Raw genomic sequence first — 6282 nt, forward strand, 5'->3', positions numbered from 1 at the left:
ATTTCTTTTCCATCTGACCCCCGAGGTCTGACCTGGGCCATATGATTCGGATCAAGCTTGGTGTACCGTGTTTTTACGATGGCCCAGGTCTCTTGCGCACCTTCTCGGCATGCCGATATCTTCCATAATCGGAAGTTCCTCCGAGCTCCCTGGAATGTCTTCACAAGCTCCTCCATACCTCCTGGAGGAGAGGCGGATGGCCACAAAGCTTTGGCAATTCTCCGCATTGCTTGCTAAGATCGCTCGTGCAGTTGGGACAGCTCTTACAGGAGGTCGCCTTGAGAGCTGGACATTTACTCTTCGGGACGGCCAGTCAGCATACCTGCAGACATCAATTTGTTAGATCATTTCTTTGTTGAATTACATAAAGGTAAGGTCAAAATCATACTGAATATGCCACCTCGTAGCCTCCTATTCTCCTTAATGGCGTCAGCTAGCTGGGCTCGCACATATTTTAGTTCTTCGCCAAGCAGGGTATTGGAATCCTGCAGCTTGTTCTTTTCATCCCTGACCCATGTCAGCACACGTTCGCCTACTCCCAGTTGCCTTTTGGCCTCTTGTTCGCCCACCTGTGCAACTTTTAGTTCCCCTTCCAGTTGATCTGCTGATCCTGTCATCGGAAATGCAACAGTATTAACATTACTGGTATATGATTACATTTTTCAGGATGGAAGGGAATATTACCAGGCGTCGCCTTCTTGAATTTCTCCAGTTCGGCAGTAACCGCAGCCAGCCAGGTCCGAAACTTTTCCAGCTCTTGAGACAGCAGGCTATTCTTCTCCGTGAGCGCCTGATTATACAATGATCCTTAAATCAGTTGTGTCAACTGCTTCAAGTCTCGGGAGCTACTGGTATATGATTACCAAATATGTACTTACCCGCATATCTTTCAAATGCTGGTCCATGGCTCTGGCAAGCCCATCCCGAGCAGCTCGGATGTATGCATCGGCCGAGCTGAAGGCATTGAATGCCTCTTTGAAAAGATGGGGTCGCGGAGAGCAGCCTTCTGGCGCCGATGATTCATGGCACTCTCCACTTCGGCATTTGTGACGGACACGTCATCCGAATCGTCTGTGGAAGGACAATCCGGCATCACTCCCGTGTTAGCCTCCATCCTTAAAGCAAGGTCTAGAACCTGACTGGTGGAGGTGCGACTGGCAGGATCCCCAGACATAGTCCAGCGAACGGTCTTCCTGATAAGACACAGCAGGCAGTGTCACAGTTCGATGTGACTTCTTGAGGGCACATTTAAAAAGCCATACCTCTTTGATGAAGGCTCGGCCGTGTTGTCATTTGCCTTCCTCTTCGAAGACTTGCCCGGCGTGGGCGCCATTCTCTTATGAGACGCCTCTGTTGCAGCATGGCGCGTCGAGTGCCTCCCCTTTGGAGCACGAGACAGTGCGGTGGGTGAGGCATAACGAGGAAGCTCTTTTGGAGGAATTATCTCCTGATTACTTACGTGTGAGGCAGGAAGGAGGCCGGGATAGTTGGCCATGATGGCCACTTCTGTGCCATCATAGCTCGCCTGGTAGAATACTCCCTCCTCAAGCTCTACAAATATGTCTGGGTCCTCCTCGAATCTAGGGTCAAGGTCCCGGTTATGGCCCTCCGGCTGTGGGGCGGGGCTATGGATCCCCGCGTGGTAACCTTCCGCCATTCCTGTTACAAGTGGACGGGTTAGTGTCAATTGAAAGTGGCTCAAGGAAAGGATTGAGTAATGTGGTGGGAGTAAAACTCACCCAGCTAGGAGGATTGTACATGGAAAATCCCTCTTGGCGCGTAAGACGGGTGAACTCCTCTTTTTCCCCTTTATACAGGTCGACCAATATTGCGGCCAAGGCGGTGAGGGAATCCGGACCCTTTCGTCCATACTGGGAGGCGTCATTTCCCCCATTATAGTGCCACATGGGGAGCCCCCTGAATTGGTGCGACTGAATGCCTCGAGCTAAGGAAGTGGCCATCACCTCGATTATTGATAATCTGGACTGGGTGAGTGCCCTTATCTTGCCCATTAATTGGTGTACTTCCACACTATCCTCCTCCTCTAGGCTTTGGGGGCACCAGCTGTGGCGTTTCTTCAATGGAGCACTGGAAAATTCGGGAAGACCCATTCGGACTGGGTCGGGGAGAGCGACGTCCTCAATATAGAACCATTCTGAAGGCCACTCCTCGCACGCCTTCTTTGGCGTGCTAGACAGGTATCCGGTCCCGGCTATGCGCCATACTTCGGCGCCGCCCACCTCGAATATAAATCCCTTTTGGATACGAGGGACGAGGCAGAATAGTTTCCTCCATAACTCAAAATGGGCCTCACAACCCAGGAACAGCTCGCAAAGAGCGACAAAACCCGCGATATGCAGGATGGAGGCAGGAGTGAAGTTGTGCAGCTGGAGGCCATAGTACTCCAGGAGACCTCGGAGGAAAGGGTGGATTGGAAATCCGACACCTCTCAATAAGTAGGAAACAAAGCACACTCGTTCCCCTGGTTGGATTGGGGAAATTTCCGCCTGGGTCTCACTATCGAAGGAGGTGAATCCTGCCCGAACAGGGACTAGATCCGCGGGGAGAAGAAATCCCTGCGTTTGAAGCTTAATCAGCTGATCGTGGGATAGAGAACATCTCTCCCAATTGCCTTTTTCGGAGCCGTGGGGGCGGGAGGAAGAACTGGGAACTCTAGCCATGTTGGGATGGTTTCTCCTAGCGAGCTCTAAGGATTTTCCGCTTGATGTGGAATGGGATCTGAGATCCAATCTCTTTAAATAGATTCCTTTCTTACATGGTCGGGGTGTTATGTGCAAAAAATACCCTGACCTCTTGTATCCGCTCGACAGGTGGAAGCAGAAGCAATAAAGGCGCGGAAGCCAAAGGGTGTGACATTAAAACACAAACCGAGTACAACTTTTCAGGTCAGGTACTTTGAAGTAATCGGAGAAGGAACCTGCCATGCAATACTGAAGACAATCAACATGCCAGGTACATCGTCATTGAAGCCTGATTCGGGGGCTACTGAGGGTGTCCTGGATTAAGGGGTCCTCTGGCGTCCGGACTATATAACATGGGCCGGACTAATGTGCTATGAAGATACAAGACAGAAGACTTCCTCCCATGTCCGTATGGGACTCTCCTTTGCGTGGATGGCAAGCTTGGCATTCGGATATGTAGATTCCTTCCTTTGTAAAACCGACTCTGTACAACCCTAGGACCCTCGGGTGTCCATATAAACCAGAGGGTTTAGTCCGTATAGGAAATCACAAACATACAGGCTAGACATCTAGGGTTTAGCCATTACGATCTCGTGGTAGATCAACTCTTGTAATCCTTATATTCATCAAGATCAATCAAGCAGGAAGTAGGGTATTACCTCCATCAAGAGGGCCCGGACCTGGGTAAACATCGTGTCCCCCGTCTCCTATTACCATCGACCCTAGACGCACAGTTCGGGACCCCCTACCCGAGATCTGCCGGTTTTGACATCGACAGGGGGTCCCCAGACTTGCCTGCGTGCGGCCCATGGCGTGGCTCCTCCAGCGGCCCGGTACGGCCCATCTTTAGCAGCAAACACTCAGGACCCTCGTGAGGGGCCAAGCCTCACGAGGCGAATGACACAAGACCTCCTTAGGGGCAGCCTCGCTAGGCTAGCTCGCGAGGAGTGGCGAGATCAAGGCGAGGGGAACCTCGTGAGGTTCCCATGACGTGAGCCATGAAGACCAAGGCCAGGCGGGTGCCAGCGGGCGCAGAGCACCAGTTGCCTCTTTGGTGCTAAAGGAGCAGGCACAGACGAGGAGTCACGAGGCATTAGTCAAAGGTTTCCATATCGGTGCAACAAGACCAAGACCAGCAGGACAGCAGGACAAAGGTCATCGTGAAGCCCACGATGGCGTCATCACCAGAGCCTTTGGCAAGCGAAGACTACCTTTTGTCAGGATAGCTTGTACTAGTTGTCCCCCTTCAAATTGGCCGTTGTGGGACCCTTCCCGCCTAATATTTGGGAAGAGGACCAAGGCCTCTATAAATAGGACTAGCCATCACCATAGGAAGGGGATCAGATCCATTCCACCCTTATACGCACCAGCTCACCAAGCTCAAAAACACCTCCCCTCAGGAGGCTGTTCTTCCCTTATACTTGTTCATCCTCAGCCTACAAGGCAATCCACCACACCACACTAGAATAGGGTATTACACCACATCGGTGGACCGAACCAGTATAAACTCTTGTGTCCCTTGTTCTTCGAGTTCGGCGAGCTAGGTTTTCAGATCAGTGCGAGAACGTGAGGGGGAAGGAAAGATCTTCGTGCGCACCCCAGTGTTCGAACCTTGAGGGTTTTGCCGGAACCCGAAATTCAACAGAAACTATTTTATGCTTGTTGTTGGATATGTTGGCTATGTATATGTGTTGGATGAAACCAGTTGCTATGTATATGTGTTGGATGATCTTATCCATGTGGCAGAGATATGATTTGGTATGTATATGTGTTGGTATGCTTGTCGAAAGTATTTTCATATGTGTGTGTCTGTCTATATATCTCTCCCTAATAATAAAGCACGAATTGAGTCTCCGAGTTCACCATCGCGCCTTTTTGCAAAATAGTCCCTGTGATTTTTAGAAATTAAACCCGCCATCCCTATTTTAGTGAATCTGGAAAAAACGTTTTGTTTTTCTCTATTCGCGGCGAGGACCTACAGCTGTTGAACAGCGCGGGGTCACGGGAGTGGACACAAGGCGGCGCGACGGCGACCCTGGCGGCTGCAAGAGGAGGCGCATGGCGCAGTCCGACAGACGGAGGCAACAAGGGGAGTAGGTCTTGGGCAGGAAACAGAGCAGCCGCAACAGCGACGATGGGGCGGACGAACGACCGCTCCTCTCGCCAAGCAGCAAGAGGAGGAGGCGCATGGCAGTCCGACGAACAGAGGCGGCAAGGGGCGCCAGCCTTGGGCACAGGAGAAAGAGCAGCTGCAAACAGCGAGGCGGCGGCACCATGGGTGTGCGGCTCGTCCGAGCTCGAGCTCGGACTCGGGGGGGGGGGGGGGGGGGGGGGGGGGGGGGGGGGGGGGGGGGGGGGGGGGGGGGGGGGGGGGGGGGGGGGGGGGTGGGGGAGAAGCGGGGCCGAGTGCGCAGTACGAGTCTGACGACGCACAAGGCGGGGGTGCGGGTGATGGGGATCGGGCGCGGGGTCGGGACCGAGGCCATGCCTGCTCTCCTGTGTGACGGCGCGGTGGGGAACGAGGAAGGAGAGACTGAGAGAGGATGTAATTGGGTAAGAGGCTAGGGCTAGATAGGAAATTAGGTGGGCCTGGGAGGATAGATGGGCCGGCACGGTCTGCTGGGTTGTGCTGCTCCATTTACAGAAAATAAGAACAAAGGTGCTGGTGCTGGACCGCACGGAGCGAGCTCGTCTGCAGAGGAGCCTGACATGGCTGCCTTGGGATTCTCATAATTTTTATCAACCCATAATTGTTTTTCTGATTTTAATTAATGTAAAGAAAATCCGCAAGACCAGCGCGTGTGTTAGCGTACACAATATTTGTTCTCCATACTATGCGGACGTTGCTAGATTTGCCACATTTTTATTGTCTAATGTAGGTATCTTAAAATAAGCATTGTATGTACAACATTTTTATTATCAGTGTGGTAATCTAAAAATAAAGTTATTCACCCAATTGGTTGACTAGGATTCACATCGCAAGTTTAGAACTAGCATGCGAACCAACCTGTGATTGAATGGTTAGGTGGACAGTATTCCCAGCCTACCAGGGTTCAATTCCTATACTTGATATTGGTGCTTGCATGATTCCTGAATTTATTTCACGCTTTTCGCGATGTTCATTCAGTGAGGGGAGACCGACTATGAGGAGCCTCAGGTGACTTCAAAAAATCTTAAAATGTTATGCCGGCTCAATTTCTCAGAGTGTTCATATGGATAGGATGTGCGTGCGTGGTAAGTGTATGTTCGTCTATGTGAACGAATTCGATTTTACTGTGTTATGTTAAAAAAAATTAGCTAGCGCCCCAAAGAATTCTATCATTAGTTGATATATTATATTTGTCATTATACAACTATTCCTCTATCCGTTCAACCTAATTGATGATAATTGGTGTTTTCTTCTTAATGAAGCACGCCAACTTTTCTCTACCGTTGCAATGCACGGGCCTGTTTGCTAGTATATATATATATATATGAAATTATGTCAAATTGAATGAATAAAAGAAAAGACAGAAAAAACAGGGGCAATATAGACTCTTTGCCATTTGCTGACGGACGACAAAGAGCTTTGACATTAGCT

This window comes from Triticum urartu, chromosome 5 (assembly GCF_003073215.2).
Source record: "Triticum urartu cultivar G1812 chromosome 5, Tu2.1, whole genome shotgun sequence".
NCBI classification, from domain to species: Eukaryota; Viridiplantae; Streptophyta; class Magnoliopsida; order Poales; family Poaceae; genus Triticum; species Triticum urartu.